Source organism: Cherax quadricarinatus, chromosome 8 (genome assembly GCF_038502225.1).
Source record: "Cherax quadricarinatus isolate ZL_2023a chromosome 8, ASM3850222v1, whole genome shotgun sequence".
NCBI classification, from domain to species: domain Eukaryota; kingdom Metazoa; phylum Arthropoda; class Malacostraca; order Decapoda; family Parastacidae; genus Cherax; species Cherax quadricarinatus.
Genome location: NC_091299.1, coordinates 59,408,120 through 59,426,605, shown reverse-complemented (window position 1 = coordinate 59,426,605; position 18,486 = coordinate 59,408,120). Strand labels below are relative to the sequence as shown.

The 18,486-nt window shown below is 40.4% G+C and overlaps 1 long non-coding RNA gene across 1 annotated transcript in view; it reads right to left on the bottom strand.

Annotated features, from left to right (window-relative positions):
- Positions 1-3,423: 3,423 nt before the first annotated feature.
- The window catches only part of LOC128701019 (uncharacterized), a 42,403-nt gene continuing 27,340 nt past the window's right edge, over positions 3,424-18,486 (bottom strand). Inside the window, exons 3-4 of the long non-coding RNA XR_011391744.1 lie at positions 11,046-11,212; positions 3,424-4,786 (exon numbers count right to left, since the gene is read on the bottom strand). This is a non-coding gene — a long non-coding RNA (uncharacterized lncRNA). The remainder of the gene's footprint in view (positions 4,787-11,045; positions 11,213-18,486) is intronic.

Genomic DNA, 18,486 nt, shown 5'->3' with positions numbered 1-18,486 from the left:
TGCTAGACAACCCTCCCCCCCCTCACTGCTAGACAACCCTCCCCCCCTCACTGCTAGACAACCCTCCCCCCCCTCACTGCTAGACAACCCTCCCCCCCTCACTGCTAGACAACCCTCCCTCCCCTCACTGCTAGACAACCCTCCCTCCCCTCACTGCTAGACAACCCTCCCTCCCCTCACTGCTAGACAACCCTCCCCCCCTCACTGCTAGACAACCCTCCCCCCCTCACTGCTAGACAACCCTCCCCCCCTCACTGCTAGACAACCCTCCCCCCCCTCACTGCTAGACAACCCTCCCTCCCCTCACTGCTAGACAACCCTCCCCCCCTCACTGCTAGACAACCCTCCCCCCCTCACTGCTAGACAACCCTCCCCCCCTCACTGCTAGACAACCCTCCCCCCCCTCACTGCTAGACAACCCTCCCTCCCCTCACTGCTAGACAACCCTCCCCCCCTCACTGCTAGACAACCCTCCCCCCCTCACTGCTAGACAACCCTCCCTCCCCTCACTGCTAGACAACCCTCCCTCCCCTCACTGCTAGACAACCCTCCCTCCCCTCACTGCTAGACAACCCTCCCTCCCCTCACTGCTAGACAACCCTCCCCCCCCTCACTGCTAGACAACCCTCCCCCCCTCACTGCTAGACAACCCCCCCCTCACTGCTAGACAACCCTCCCCCCCTCACTCTTCAAAGACCTATACTTACTGGCTATACAAAACTAACTCGTACTATTGTACAACCTACATTTACAGAACAATAAATTCTAATATAAATCCCGACTCGAAACACTTTCTTGGCAGTTGCAACAGTTGCAACAGTTGCAACAGTTGCAACAGTTGCAACAGTTGCAACAGGACTCAGACACAACACTAGGCACAAAAACTTCTATGACATTCCCTGTGTAAGGCTAAATCTTTTAAAAAATTCATCATACATAAAAGGGCCCAAAATCTGGAACTCTCTACCAGAAATCTCCAGAACCACTGGTTCAGCATTTTTAAAACTATAGTTAAAAAACACCTTATCTCCTTAACTTATCTCCTTAACCTATCCCAGTCCATCATAAATACATACAGGAAGGCCCCACTTATACGGCGGGTTATGTTCCAGGCTAGCGCCGTAAAGCGGAAATCGCCGTAAAGTGGAACACCCTTTTTTTCCACTTATAAATGCATACAAACACTAGATAACAAGTTTACACTAACATATATTAAGTTAGCAATAGAACCAGGCATCAAAAAACAATAAAAAGGTACAATACACACATAGTGCACTCATTACTTACCTTAAAATATTTATAGTCTTAATCTAGGGTGAGACAAGTAGTATTTATTGTAAGAAATCAAGTGTGGTATGTATTGTAATAGGCAGGCTATTTCACCAGGCCACCCCACCCACACATACTATTCTATGATATTTAAGCATCCCAGAGCGATAAAATGTATATACAGTTCACTCATTACTTACCTTAAAATATTTGTAGTCTTAATGTAGGGTCAGGAGTAAGTAAATGAGATAAAACGAATAAATGAGAGAGAGAAAGAATGAGTACATGAGAGGTGACAGGCCAGGCACAGAGTAAACAAACCAGGCTCCCACATCTTATATTTATGTTTATTTATTCTATTGTGGGGTGTATTTATCATCTTTTTATGTTATGTATCGTGTTTATTATATAATTTTGAAAAAAATATCATGGCTGGATTAATGAAAATGTGTATATTACCGTAATATACGACATTTAATGAGACTCCGTGACTATTGTTATTATGGCGTCACTTGTGGAAGTCGTCTGCTACCAGAGATCACATTTATGTTTATTTATTCTACTGTGGGGTGTATTTATCTTATTTATATGTTATGTATAGTGTTTATTATATAATTTTGAAAAAAATATCATGGCTGGATTAATGAAAATGTGTATATTACCGTAATATACGACATTTAATGAGACTCAGTATTGTTATTATCACCACTTGTGGAAGTCGTCTGCTACACAGCTCACATTTATGTTTATTTATTCTACTGTGGGGTGTATTTATCTTATTTATATGTTATGCATCGTGTTTATTATATAATTTTGAAAAAAATATCATGGATGGATTAATGAAAATGTGTATATTAACGTAATATACGACATTTAAATGACTTGATGTATGTAAGTTTATTTAGGTACAGGTATACATAAGTATAATTATCAGAGTATATATAAAATATGAAATAACTTTTAAAAACATTTGAAATTTTGGAGTTTCCAGACAAAATGGAGAGACTTAGTGCTTACTGAGCTCATGGAGAATGTAAACAAACAGGGTGGGGCACGGTGACCGTATTAGAAAGTCAGGTGGGGGGAGCCGTATAGTGAGTTTTGGTCATAATTTGAAATGTCCGTATTAGCGGAACGCCGTAAAGCGGAACGCCGTAAAGCGGGGCCCTCCTGTATGTAAAACCTGTACATGCATTTGTTCAACATCATGAACATCAGTAAAACTTTTTCATCAATATAATCAGTATATACTTGCTCTCAATATCTGTATTCATCTCAAATGAATGTCATAGGGGATATAAATAAGGTCTTGAGGATGTCTCTCCAAGAGAGAACCCGCAGTAATGGATTCAAATTAGACAAGTTTAGATTTAGAAAGGATATAGGAAAGTATTGGTTTGGGAATAAGGTAGTTGATGAGTGGAACAGTCTACCTAGTTGGGTTACTGAAGCTGAAACCTTGGGTAGTTTCAAATTTAGGTTGGATAAATACTTGAGTGAGAGGGGTTGGATTTGAGTGTGACTTGCATATGAGACTGGATAGGGTTATCAGAGCTTATTTCTTGGGTGGCATTGAAAACTGGGTTGGGCAAGTGTTTTGCTAGTGGGAAGGATTGTAAAGGACCTGCCTAGTATGGGCCAACAGGCCTGCTGCAGTGTTCCTCCTTTCTTATGTTCTTATGTTAAATATTAATCACTCCACTGTATCTGCCTAAGGTTAAAGGACACAAGTGCAACTAATGTGACATTTTATTGTGGCAACGTTTCGCTCTCCAGGAGCTTTATCAAGCCATTACAAACAATACATGGACACAGAGGGTATATAAAGGCTCAGAGTGAGGTGCAATACTAGTGAGGTACCATTTCAAAGATCACTAGTGGTGGTGGTGGTGGTGCATTGACTGGTTCGTGGTGCTTGGATTTTGTCCTGGTTAGATCCTTTATTGAAGTGCTCGAAGCGATGGCGACTCTGGTGTTAGCTTGTGAAAGTACTTTAGAGACGTTCAGTGCAACCTGGCTGTTGGGAAGAATTATAACTTTGTTGGGAGTGGTGTTGATGCGTGGAGAATTAATGATCTGAAGAGCTCTTTTCTTGCAGTCTTTGATGAAAAAAGAAGGAAAATGTAACTCAGGACAAAATCCAAGCGCCACAAACCAGTCAATGCAGGAGTTTACACTATACCCTGTGGAGGCTGTGACAAGATTTACGTAGGTGAAACAGCAAGAAACCTCGACACCCGCCTCAATGAACACATTTACGCATGTAGGAACGATAACTTGAACAACGCCTGTGTACAACACCGAAATTCCACCAATCATCTCATGAAATTCAGAGACGCCCAATTAGTGATCAAAGAAACTAATTTCCGCAGACGCAAGTGCCTCAAATCAGCACCGATCGCTGTTTCGAATACAATTAAACAAAACAACGGCAGCTTCACCATTTCCGAAGTCTTAGCAAGAATCCTCCTGAAAACAGTAAACCCTGCCATCACATAGTCTCTCCTGTTATACTACACAAAGCACATTACAGAGAGTGAACACTGAAACAAGCTGCCTCTTTCCAGTCAATATTTGTCCAACCTATTTTTATGTTACCCAAGTAATAGCTTTTATATCCTTTTACTCATGTACGAATTAATTGCTCTAACATATTGCATTACTTTTGTCACTACTACTACTACTACTACTACCACCACTAGTGATCTTTGAAATGGTACCTCACTAGTATTGCACCTCACTCTGAGCCTTTATATACCCTCTGTGTCCGTGTATTGTTTGTAATGGCTTGATAAAGCTCCTGGAGAGTGAAACGTTGCCACAATAAAATGTCACATTAGTTGCACTTGTGTCCTTTTACTTTACATATTGTGGGTAATTCTACCAACTTTACTACTGCCTAAGGTTAATAATAAAAAAGTATTTCTTCTCTACAAGACTTATTGAAGTCATATAGCATGACTTAATACAATACTCAAGTTTCTTGTGTTCATTGTAACTCATCTAATGACCATATGTACTGTTATTGCCTTATTAATCTTAAGTTAATTTTAAGTTTGCCAGAAATGCTCTGCATATAAAGGTGTTTGTACATACATGTATCAACTTGGCTTCTTACATGACTGTCTTGTTGAACAAGATTTGCTCCTTCCTTCAAAATAAAATATATTATTATTATTATTATTATTATTATTATTATTATTATTATTATTATTATTATTAACTCCTCACACACTATTGACAAACTAACATTAACCTCTGATGAGTTCTGAGTGTTTTTCTACTGCCAGAGCCCAGCCAGGGGTCAGGCTCATCTGGTGCTTGCCTGCTCTGCCAGGATGTTACTGCTGGTGGTCCACTGACCCACTCCATCACAGCCTGGTTGATCCAGCACCTGGTGAAGATACTTGTCCAATTTCCTCTTAAAGACTTCTACACTTGTTCCAGCAGTATTTTTGGTTGAAACAGTCTTGGTCCTCACATGCTGATGCACCAACAAACAATATCCACTATTAGTCTGGCAACACAACAAACCATATTTAGTATTTTTGACACTAATACTTTTTTTATTTAAACCATATAATGTAATTTACATGAATTAACATAATGGTAGGTACAAAAGATGGCCACAAATTATGCAATGCATTTTGACCAGCTAATTGTAAGCCATGTTAATTAATATACATAATATTAAATAAGAATTCTTATGCAATTAACTACAATAAGACAGTTAATGGCAAATAGTCTATCACAAATGAGACATATTTCATAGCACTAATTCAAAGATCCTCAGTTTTATCTGACTGAATATAGAAATGTTGAAGATACAGTAAGGTACTTTAGGTTACAGTATAATTAAATGGGACAATATATGTTACCAATTATGTATGAGTGTTGAAGGAAGATCAGGGACAGAACTGGATGAAAACTGGTTTTGTTAGACATAACAGATTGCTGTCTCAATTATGCTAAGATGGTGTTTTTTAACAACAGCTTTGAAATGGTTAGCAGACAGGGAACCTTTCAATGCTTCAGACAGAGTTCCAGATCTTAAGGCCTTTTACAAGCATTGAATTTTCACACAGGTTGAGTTGGACATGGGGGGGATGAGGGGGGGATGTCAGCCTTTTTGTGCCTTGTTGCACCTGTTAAAAGGAAAAGATCCATAGAAAGGCTTATATTGAAAATGAATTCATATATACTGTAGACACAGTAGTATGAGTGCATATTTTGTTTATTAAACAAGTTACTGAAAGCAGTGAGGAGTTTTTACGAGGATAGTGAGGCTCAAGTTAGAGTATGTAGGAGAGAGGGAGATTATTTCCCAGTAAAAGTAGGCCTTAGACCATATGTGTGATGTCACCGTGGTTGTTCAATATATTTATAGATGGGGTTGTAAGAGAAGTAAATGCGAGGGTCTTGGCAAGAGGCGTGGAGTTAAAAGATAAAGAATCAAACACGTTGGTTTGCATGCAGCCAGCAGCAACAGCCTGGTTGATCAGGCTCTGATCCACCAGGAGGCCTGGTCACAGACCGGGCTGCGGGGGCGTTGACCCCCGGAACTCTCTCCAGGTAAACTCCAGGTAAACAGTGGGAGTTGTCTCTGTTGCTTTTTGCTGATGACACTGTGCTCTTGGCAGATTCTGAAGACAAGTTGCAGAGGTTGGTGGATGAATTTGGTAGGGTATGTAAAAGAAAATTAAAAGTGAATATAGGAAAGAGTAAGGTTATGAGGATAACAAAAAGATTAGGTGATGAAAGATTGGATATCAGATTGGAGGGAGAGAGTATGGAGGAGGTGAATGTATTCAGATATTTGGGAGTGGACGTGTCAGCGGATGGGTCTATGAAAGATGAGGTGAATCATAGAACTGATGAGGGGAAAAGGGTAAGTGGTGCACTTAGGAGTCTGTGGAGACAAAGAACTTTGTCCTTGGAGGCAAAGAGGGGAATGTGTGAGAGTATAGTTTTACCAACACTCTTATATGGGTGTGAAGCATGGGTGATGAATGTTGCAGCGAGGAGAAGGCTGGAGGCAGTGGAGATGTCATGTCTGAGGGCAATGTGTGGTGTGAATATAATGCAGAGAATTCGTAGTTTGGAAGTTAGGAGGAGGTTTGGGATTACCAAAACTGTTGTCCAGAGGGCTGAGGAAAGGTTGTTGAGGTGGTTTGGACATGTAGAGAGAATGGAATGAAACAGAATGACTTTGAGAATGTATCAATCTGTAGTGGAGGGAAGGCAGGGTAGGGGTCAGCCTAGGAAGGGTTGGAGGGAGGGGGGTAAAGGAGGTTTTGTGTGCGAGGGGCCTGGACTTCCAGCAAGCATGCCTGAACGTATTTGATAGGAGTGAATGGAGACAAATGATTTTTAATACTTGACGTGCTGTTGGAGTGTAAGCAAAGTAACATTTATGAAGGGGTTCAGGGAAACCGGCAGGCCGGACTTGAGTCCTGGAGATGGGAAGTACAGTGCCTGCACTCTGAAGGAGGGGTGTTAATGTTGCAGTTTAAAAACTGTAGTGTAAAGCACCCTTCTGGCAAGACAGTGATGGAGTGAATGATGAAAGTTTTTCTTTTTCGGGCCACCCTGCCTTGGTGGGAATTGGCCGTTGTGTTAATAAATAAATAAGTTCAAGTTCTGGGGTGTGTTGTCTGCCACTGGAATGGGTAATTGTTTGCACAGCAACTTTTAATTTATTATTGATTTTAGGTAATTTTATAGATTCCCATATCCAACTCAATCCCTATGTTTCTACAGTACTGAATAACACAAATATTGGGGTAGGGCTCTACCCCAATACTATCCAGATAACTCCAATCAAGTCGCTGTCCCAGATTTCTGTTTGGTCAACTTCATGGGTATGAAAAATTACCTGGGTGGGCTAAATTGGGATGCCCTTACTATGTGTCAGGTAGGTAGAGTTGGTTGCCAATATGACATATTTCAGAGCATAGTGCTGGCTGCCCAGACAACTTTTGTCCCAAGTAGGGAAATTAGATCTAACAACAATGATCCTGACGATCTGTTGGAGTGTGAGCAGGGTAATATTTAGTGAAGGGATTCAGGGAAACCGGTTATTTTCATATAGTCGGACTTGAGTCCTGGAAATGGGAAGTACAATGCCTGCACTTTAAAGGAGGGGTTTGGGATATTGGCAGTTTGGAGGGATATGTTGTCTATCTTTATATGTATATGCTTCTAAACTGTTGTATCCTGAGCACCTCTGCAAAAGCAGTGATAATGTGTGAGTGTGGTGAAAGTGTTGAATGATGATGAAAGTGTTTTCTTTTCGGGGATTTTCTTTCTTTTTTTGGGTCACCCTGCCTCGGTGGGAGACGGCCGACTTGTTGAAAAAAAACAAAAAAAAAAACAATGATCCCAAATGGATAAACAATAGATTAAAACATCTCATTGGTCAAAAGAGAGGCATATATAGGCATATCAAAAGAGGGGGAGGGCAATTAAGAATCAATATATTCAGTTAGAGAGAGAAATAAAAAAAAGGAATAAGAAAAGCAAAATGGGATTATGAGGTTCAAGTTGCAAGGGATTCGAAGACTAACCCAAAAGGGTTCTTTCAGGTATACAGAAGTAAGATTAGGGACAAGATAGGCCCACTTAAGAGTAACTCAGGTCAGATCACTGACAGTGATAAGAAAACATGTGAACTTTTCAATACCTACTTCCTCTCAGTTTTTATTCAGGAAGATACTAGCAAAATTTAAGAAATAATAAATTATGTAGAAAAGGACGATAATAAACTATGTATGATTAGTGTAACCAGTGACATGGTCCTCAGACAAATAGAGAAATTAAAGCCTAACAAATCCCCAGGTCCTGATGAGCTGTTTGCAATGGTTTTAAATGCATGTAAATAGGAACTTAGCATACCTTTGGCTAATCTTTTCAATATATCACTACAAACTGCATAGTGCCAGACAGGTGTTAAATGGCAAATGTAACACCTATTTACAAGGCAGGTGACAGGTCCTTAGCTTCGAACTATAGACCAATAAGCCTTACCTCCATAGTTGGCAAATTTATGGAATCAATAATTGCCAAAGCAATTCATAGCCATCTTGAAATGCATAAATTGATTAATGAATCTCAGAACGGTTTTACAAAGGGGCGTTCCTGTCTAACGAATTTACTAACTTTCTTCACTAAGGTATTTGAGGAGGTAGATCGTGGTACTGAATATGATATTGTGTATATGGACTTTAGTAAGGCTTTCAATAGAGTTCCACATCAGAGGCTGTTGAGAAAACTTAAGGCACACGGAATAGGAGAAATTTTTTCCTGGGTAGAGGCATGGTTGACAAATAGGCATCAGAGAGTTTGCATTAATGGGGAGAAATCAGAATGGTGGCACATCACAACCGGTGTTCCACAGGAGTCAGTGTTGGGCCCCTTGTTCACAGTCTACATAAATGACACAGACAAGGGAATAAATAGTGACACAAGCAAATTTGCTGACACCAAAATAGGCCATCCAATTCAGTCTAATGAGGACACTAGAGCACTCCAGGATGACTTGAATAGACTGATGCAGTGGTTGGAGAAGTGGCAGATGCAGTTTAATATAGACAAATGCAAAGTTCTAAATGTTGGACAGGACAATAACCATGCCACATATAAACTAAATAATGTAGATCTTAATATTACAGATTGCGAAAAGGATTTAGGAGTTTTGGTTAGCAGTAATCTGAAACCAAGACAACAGTGCATAAGTGTTTGCAATAAAGCTAACAAAATCCTTGGCTTCATAGCAAGAAGTATAGATAATAGAAGTCATCAGGTTGTTCTTCAATTTTATATATCTTTGGTTAGGCTTCATTTAGATTATGCTGCACAGTTTTGGTCACCGTATTACAGAATGGATATAAATGCACTGGAAAACGTACAGAGGAGGATGACAAAGTTGATCCCATGTATCAGAAATCTTCCCCATGAGGATAGACTGAGGGCCCTGAATCTGCACTCTCTAGAAAGGTGCAGAATTAGAGGGGGGGGAGATGATTCAGGTGTATAAGTGGAAAACAGGAATTAATAAAAGGGATGTAAATGGCATGCTAAATATGTCTAAAATAGACAGGACTCGCAGCAATGGTTTTAAATTGGAAAAATTCAGATTCAGGAAAGATATAGGAAAGCACTGGTTCGGTAACAGAGTTGTGGATGAGTGGAACAAACTCCTGAGTACCATCATAAAATCTAAGATGATGTATAGTTTTAAAAATAGGTTGGATAAATACACGAGTGGGTGTGAGGTAGACCTGACTAGCTTGTGCTATAAGGTCGGATGCCGTGCTCCTCCCTTAAGTGACATGTCTGACCTCACTAGATCAAAGCATTGGCTTAAGCCAGTGGGGGAATTGGACCTGCCTTACAGGCCAGTAGGCCTGTTGCAGTGTTCCTTCTTTATTATGTTCTTATATAATGTGACAACTCATAACATGAGCTTAACCCTGGGGTGCCTGACAGGCCAGGCTCAAGCAAACCAAAATTTCCAATAAACCTCACAACACCTTTTTTTTTTAACACAACCCATCTCCCACTGAGATGGGATGACCATGAAGCTAAACATTTTCAACATCACTCAATGTTAGCATGCAAGAAGCATGCTAACAGTATGCCTCAAATGACCCTCTAAATTGTATTATCCCCATATATCCTTCAGAGTGCAGGCACTGTACTTCACTCCTCCAGAACTATAATATCCCTGTTCATCCTTCAGAGTGCAGGCACTGTACTTCACTCCTCCAGAACTACAATATCCCTGTTCATCCTTCAGAGTGCAGGCACTGTGCTTCACACTTCCAGGATTCAAGTTCAGATAACTGCTTTCCCTGAATCGCTTTGTAAATATTGCCTTGCTCACACTCCAACAACACATCATGCTCATGTTACCAGCTTGCCACCATGATGCTCCTCCTATACTCCTGTAGGGGCCCCTGACTCCTTCTTCCAGTGCTACATTCTTTGGGTCTTTGACAGATGATAAATGTCATTTTAATTCAAATATGGGTTTATGCTGATCCACTTTATAGTATTCAACATAAGCTGAACACTATAAAGTGTGTCACTAAAAAACTTTCAAATACCAATAAATTCTCATTCATAAATCAAGCATTTAGACTGACTAATTTGATCTTAGGATTTAAAATAAAAAATTTGAGGCTTGTAAACACACAAGTGGGATTACAAACAGAGCCCTGACTGTCTTCAAGAAGGTGCTGCACCTAAAGTCAGTACCTGACCAACCGGGCTATGGTTAGTACGTCAATTTATGTGCGACCAGCAGTAACAGCCTGGTTGGTCAGGCTCTGATCCACCACGAGGCCTGGTCACAGACTGGGCCACGGTGGATACACAATATTCTTTTATATTCACACATAATAACTTCAGTTAAGAATCCTAATACACCCAACACCAAAATGTCACATTCTTTAACCTTACCATATTATGTTATTATTACATGAGTATACAAAATACCTAAATAATACCAACACACAGTGTAAGTACATCACACTGACTTAACTGACTTAAATAATACCAACACACAGTGTAAGTACATCACACTGACTTAACTGACTTACTGCTGTATGCATTTACGTTGTGGAATATTTTTATGTAATCAGCAATGCCAGTTACAGTGACTTAACTATCTTTTTCTATATCAACATTTTATATTTATCATATGACCATATTATGGCACAGTCAACTGTGTTCATTATTCTGTGTTATACGGACAAAGTTCAATAAATTCTTACTTGTCTTGTGTTGTTGTTGTTGTTCTTCAAGATATGTTCAGTCATCAAGTTAGCAGGTTTTCTTTCTCCTGTCAGTGACTTCATCAGTAGTGATGTACAGTGACTAGTAAGTTGATGTTTGTTGTCACTGCAGTTGCTGGTGGTAATCAACAGTGTTCCTCTTGACACTGCCAAGTAATGTTATTGATGGTATTTAGGGAACTGCCATTAGTACGTGGGTTCAAAATATTTCTTTAGACATTACACAATGTTAGGTAAATGGACACAGTTGTAACTAATGTGACATTATATTGTAGCAACACTTGGCTCCTGGAGAGGTTAACATTGTAGCAACACTTGGCTCCTGGAGAGGTTAACATTGTAGCAACACTTGGCTCCTGGAGAGGTCAACATTGTAGCAACACTTGACTCCTGGAGAGGTCAACATTGTAGCAACACTTGGCTCCTGGAGAGGTTAACATTGTAGCAACACTTGGCTCCTGGAGAGGTCAACATTGTAGCAACACTTGACTCCTGGAGAGGTCAACATTGTAGCAACACTTGGCTCCTGGAGAGGTTAACATTGTAGCAACACTTGGCTCCTGGAGAGGTTAACATTGTAGCAACACTTGGCTCCTGGAGAGGTCAACATTGTAGCAACACTTGACTCCTGGAGAGGTCAACATTGTAGCAACACTTGGCTCCTGGAGAGGTCAACATTGTAGCAACACTTGACTCCTGGAGAGGTCAACATTGTAGCAACACTTGGCTCCTGGAGAGGTCAACATTGTAGCAACACTTGACTCCTGGAGAGGTCAACATTGTAGCAACACTTGGCTCCTGGAGAGGTCAACATTGTAGCAACACTTGGCTCCTGGAGAGGTCAACATTGTAGCAACACTTGGCTCCTGGAGAGGTCAACATTGTAGCAACACTTGACTCCTGGAGAGGTCAACATTGTAGCAACACTTGGCTCCTGGAGAGGTCAACATTGTAGCAACACTTGGCTCCTGGAGAGGTCAACATTGTAGCAACACTTGACTCCTGGAGAGGTCAACATTGTAGCAACACTTGGCTCCTGGAGAGGTCAACATTGTAGCAACACTTGACTCCTGGAGAGGTCAATATTGTAGCAACACTTGACTCCTGGAGAGGTCAACATTGTAGCAACACTTGACTCCTGGAGAGGTCAACATTGTAGCAACACTTGACTCCTGGAGAGGTCAACATTGTAGCAACACTTGACTCCTGGAGAGGTCAACATTGCCACAATAAAATGTCACTTTAGTTACAACTGTGTCCATTTACCTAACATTTTGTCAGTAATTCTACAATTATTACTAACATTACATAAGTTTGGGCTGATAGCAATTGTCTTACATACTAACATATGAAGAAATTGACTTGAATAATAAAATACAATGGTACCCCGAGTTTCATACATAGTTCGTTCCAGAAGGCTGTTAGTGCTGTTACTGAACAAATTTGTTCCCATAAGAAATAATGTAAATTAGATTAGTCCGTTTCAGACCCCCAAAAATACACTTACAAAAGCACTTACATAATACATAATACACTTACATAATTGTTGGAGTTGGAGGCAGTACAAAACTCAGGGTTCCACTGTAATGTGAAAGTGACTTACTTCTATTGGGTTAATATTTATGTAGTGGGTAGATTCCTCCACATTAATTGTTTTCTGTTATTATTATTATAATCAAAAAGAAGCGCTAAGCCACAAGGGCTATACAGCGCTGCAGGGTAGGGAAGGAAGTGAGGGTATTGGATGGCAGAAGGGAGGAGGGATGATCAGTAGGTTACAGAAAACAGCGGGGCAGGGGATAGTATGGGGGTAGAGGGTAGCAAGAGATTGAAGTAGAAAGGGCTGAAGGTATCAGAATTTGTGAAGTAAGTCAGTTGTTGTCAAAAAGTCAATGAGAGAGTCCGGATGAAAGGTGGGTCCATCAGCGAGAAGGGAAGGTAAAGAGAGAGCAGCGGAGCGAAGATGACGACGGAGGTAAATTCTGCGTGCTCATTGATAAAGTGGGCAGTTCAACAGAATGTGGCTGACTGATAATGGAGCTTGGCAATTCTCACAGAGAGGAGCAGGGCGCCTCTCCACGAGATATCCATGAGTAAGACGAGTATGGCCAATGCGAAGACGGGAGAGAGTAGTCTCCCAACCTCGACACTGGTGATAAGACGGCCAGTAACCTATACTCGGTTTAAAAGATTGAAGTTTGTTGCCAATGGGTGTGAAGGTGGGAAGATATTGCAGCAAAATAGTCCGTAAATGGAATACCTCTATATGAAACTGGTAGGTCATGTACTGCTGACCGCGCAGCAGTGTCTGCCTGTTCATTGCCCTGTACGTCAACATGACCAGGGACCCAACAAAAAATTGTTTTCTGTTGTAAAAGGGATTTTCAGGTGAAGTCATAACTGAAGATGGCTTTTGAAAGTCAGAAGAATTATATATCCACCAGCCAGCAACAGCCTGGTCCATCAGGCAAGCACCAGACAAAAAAAAAAAAACTCGGAACTCAAAGGTACATCAAACGTAAATATTTTATTGTTAGTTCAACATTGTAATGAGTGCAATGTTCAAGTTTATTTATTGTTCTAAATACCCAGAGACCTTGATATAGCAAGACTGTGTAGGAAACTAGGCACAATATTTCAAGGATTACAGTTGATAAATTAGACATGTGCAACTCTTGGGTATCTTTATTAAGGAAACGTTTTGCCACACGGTGGCTTCATCAGTCCATACAAAGGAGAATGGTGAAGAACAGGAGGAGTTTGAGGTAATCAGTCCCTCAGCATTGAGTCGATGTGGTCAGTCCATCAATCTTGAAAAGAATACAGCATATCTGCAGAGAAGTAGTTTATACACCCTAGGCAGGAGAGGTGCAGCAGTCGTAGGTGGTGTCACATTTGACCAATGTGGAAGTAAGTCATGCCCAAAGGTTAGGCAAGCGAACAATTCCCAAGTATTAAGATCCCAAGAAGTTGCAGTGTCTGACACTGCAACTGAGTTTAATCGTTTCTATCAACTACCTTTACGTGTCATCATAAACAAAGGGAGAATAATTCATGCCGAGAATTGTAAACAAAAGCATTATGTATTAAGGGGAGTGACTTAATGTTTTCCCTCCGCCCAGCTACCACACCTCCATAGCATATAAACAGTATGTTTATATGCTATGTAATATGTTTCTTATATAATTTTGAAGAAAATATCATAGATGGATTAATGAAAATGTCTATGTTAACATAAAATAAGACATCTAATGTGCCCAAGAGTGATTATTATTAGTGTTACGTAATGTTTTCCCTCCGCCTGACAACCACACCTCCATAGCATATAAACAGCATGTTTATATGATATGTAACGTGTTTTTTATATACATAATTTTGAAGAAAATATCATAGATGGATTAATGAAAATGTCTATACTGATGTAAAACAGGACATTGAAGGTGCCCAAGAGTGATTATTATTACATAATAGAGAGAGGTGCTCACGGAGAATGTAAACAAACAGGGTGGCTCGAGCCGTATTTAAAAGACCATCACCATATAGAAAGTTTTGGTTATAATTTGAAATCGCCGTATTAGTGGAATGCTGTAAAGCGAGGCCCTACTGTACATACACAGTACAGTGGACCCTCGACCAATGATGGCATCGTCTAATGTTAAATCTGACTAGCGATACATTTTAACGCAAAAATTTTGCCTCGACTAGCGCTAAAAAACTTGACCAACACAATTCGTTCCGTCTGAGACGTGTCCACTTGTGGCCAGTGTTTACAAGCCAGCCAGCCACCGCGGTCCCATCCGAACATACAATCGGAACATTTCATATTATCACAGCGTTTTTAGTGATTGCACCTGCAAAATAAGTCACCATGGGCCCCAAGAAAGCTTCTAGTGCCAACCCTACAGCAAAAAGGGTGAGAATTACTATGGATATGAAGAAAGAGATCATTGCTATGAAAGTGGAGTGTGTGTCTCCGAGCTGGCCAGGTTGTACACAAAACCCCAATCAACCATCGCTACTATTGTGGCCAAGAAAATGGCAATCAAGGAAGCTGTTCTTGCCAAAGGTGCAACTATGTTTTCGAAACTGAGATCGCAAGTGATAGATGATGTTGAGAGACTGTTATTGGTGTGGATAAACGAAAAACAGATAGCAGGAGATGGCATCTCTCAAGCGATCATATGTGAAAAGGCTAGGAAGTTGCATGAGGATTTAATTAGAAAAATGCCTGCAACTAGTGGTGATGTGAGTGAATTTAAGGCCAGCAAAGGTTGGTTTGAGAGATTTAAGAATCGTAGTGGCATACATAGTGTGATAAGGCATGGTGAGGCTGCCAGTTTGGACCAAAAAGCAGCTGAAAAATATGTGCAGGAATTCAAGGGGTACATAGAGAGTGAAGAACTGAAACCTGAACAAGTGTTTAACTGTGACACTGACAATGCTGTGAAACACTTTAGGAATGTCATAAAGGAACCGGAGGTACAGGCCTCTATGATAAAATAAGATAAGATTTCGTTCGGATTTTTAACCCCGGAGGGTTAGCCACCCAGGATAACCCAAGAAAGTCAGTGCGTCATCGAGGACTGTCTAACTTATTTCCATTGGGGTCCTCAATCTTGTCCCCCAGGATGCGACCCACACCAGTCGACTAACACCCAGGTACCTATTTGCTGCTAGGTGAACAGGACAATAGTGTAAGGAAACGTGTCGAAATGTTTCCACCCGCCGGGAATCGAATCCTGGCCCTCCGTGTGTGAAGCAGGAGCTTTAGCCACCAGGCCACCGGGCAGATATGTTGTGCGACAGAGGTCCAGTGACTCTCAAGCTGGTCCTAGTGGCATTAAAAGAAGAAGGGAAGTAACCCCGGACAAGGACTTGACACCTCAAGTCCTAATGGAAGGGGATTCCCCTTCTAAACACTAACACCATCCACAGTCCCCCGTCCTCCCATCCCATCAATCATCACCAGATCTTCAATAAAGGTAAGTGTCATGTAATTGTACATGTCTCCTTCAGTTTGTGTGTATTAAAATTAATATTTCATGTGGTAAAAAATTTTTTTTTCAATACTTTTGGGTGTCTTGCACGGATTAATTTGATTTCCATTATTTCTTATGGGGAAAATTAACTTGACTAACGATAATTTCGATTAACGATGAGCTCTCAGGAATGGATTAATACCATTGGTCGAGGGTCCACTGTACATTCATTACTTACCTTAAAATACAGTGGACCCCCGACTTACGATTAGCTCCCAACTCGAACAATTATGTAAGTGTATTTTTGCAAGTGCTTTTGTAAGTGTATTTTTGGGGGTCTGATACAGACTAATCTAATTTACAATAATCCTTAAGGGAGCAAATTCATTCGGTAACGGCGCCCGAACAGCCTTCTGGAACGAATTAATATCGTAAGTCGAGGGTCCACTGTATTTGTAGTCTTAATGTAGGGCGAGAGGTGAGTAGTATTTATTTGAAGGAAGTCAGTGTAGGTAGCTGGTAGGTGTAGCCTGGGCTGCACCTACTGGCCACCTACACTGCGACCCAAAGCCATATTATTACCATCGACATACCATGTTCACTGAGTTTAATCGTTTCTGACAACTAGTACCTTAAAATGTCATCACAAACAAAGGGAGAAGTAATGAATAATTCATGCCGAGAATTGTAAACAAAAGTGTTATGTATTACGGGTGGTGACTGGGCCAGACGCAGATTCATACGGTTTTCTCTAATGCTGAACCAGAGAAAACAATGTTTTCCCCTCTACTGACTACCACCCCTCGATAGCATATAAACACTGCATGTTTATATGCTATGTAACGTATTTCTTATATAATTTTGAAGAAAATATAATAGATGGATTAATGAAAATATCTATATTAATGTAAAATAAGACATTTAATGTGCCCAAGAGTGAGTCATGAACGCATGAGCGGCCCAGGCGGACACGTCTGAAACAGACGATTTCCAAGCAGACATACAAAACCCAGGGGAAATTTTGCCAAAAGTGCTCGAAATCCGAATTGTACGAGTTCTGCACCGGATGAAAACCAGGGGTCCACTGTATAATGAAAATCAAGAACCCAATGGGAATCAAGGATCCTAATGGAAAACAAAGACCACAATGGAAATAAATCACTAATTTTTGGGGGGTTATGGTGGGTAATTTACACTATGTATGATAACTGTATGTAGCAGTGTGGTAGTGCAGGTTGGGGTGGTCACTTCTCAGCTGCTGTATCTGCCTCAAGTATGCAATGCAAACTCACCTTAAACTTTAGAGCCATACAAAGCATGACATGGAAATTAAAACTGTACGAGAATATTAAGTAGAACATCATAGATAGTAACTAGCACCTTCACTATCCATCATAATGAAATGTGTCAAATAATGAGTAGCCACATTACCAAATCATCATCATCTTTCAACAAGCCAGCCATATCCCACTGAGGCTGGGTGGCTCAAAAAGAAAAACTTAAGTTTCTCTTTTTAAATTTAGTATTATATAGAGGAGGAGGAGTTATCAGCTCCTTGCTCCTGGCATTTTAGTTGCCTCTTATGACATTCATGACTTACAGACGAAGAACTCTGTTCCACTTCCCCATGGAGACATTACCAAATATTCTGAAATATTCTTACATGTTCCTGCTGCTACTTCTTCCCTATGTTTGTTAAGTAATAATAATCTTTATTTCTACAAGTTCATGATACAACTTATACAGACCATATGTGACATCACTGATATATTATATAAAGTCCCTGGTTATACAAAGCATTTCTGGCAAATTAGGTTTATATTGTCCCCCAGGATGCCACCCACACCAGTCCACTAACACCCAGGATGCCACCCACACCAGTCCATTAACACCCAGGATGCCACCCACACCAGTCCACTAACACCCAGGATGCCACCCACACCAGTCCACTATCTTGGTAATAATAGCTGATTTTCAAAATAAAATTATTATTTCTTAGCACAGTATACAGTGTGTAGTTTACATGTAATAAACTATTGTTAAACACAGAGCCACCAGCATGTATGAGCATTTTGGGCAGGTTAATTATAATGTTTGCACACTACTTAAGACTAAACATAAGTTTTGCAGTGGTGAATTTTAATGTATTCAAAAAATTTTAATTAATAAAATTTATAGTTGAGAAGTAGCAAAAAAATTATTACAATTAGCACAATTTACAACAGTACAATTTTAAGTGTGTATTGATACTGTAAATTGATTTATTGATGTTAAGTTAACTGGGATTCCTGGAGTAGTTTCAAACTGGTTCTATGATCTGTATAGTTATATTTAAGAGATGGGGACTTTTAATAACAGTTGTAAACTGAGTGACAGAGAACCTTTTGCTGGTTCAGGCAATGAATTCCAGATCTTGGGGCATTGTATCTGTGGAAATTGTG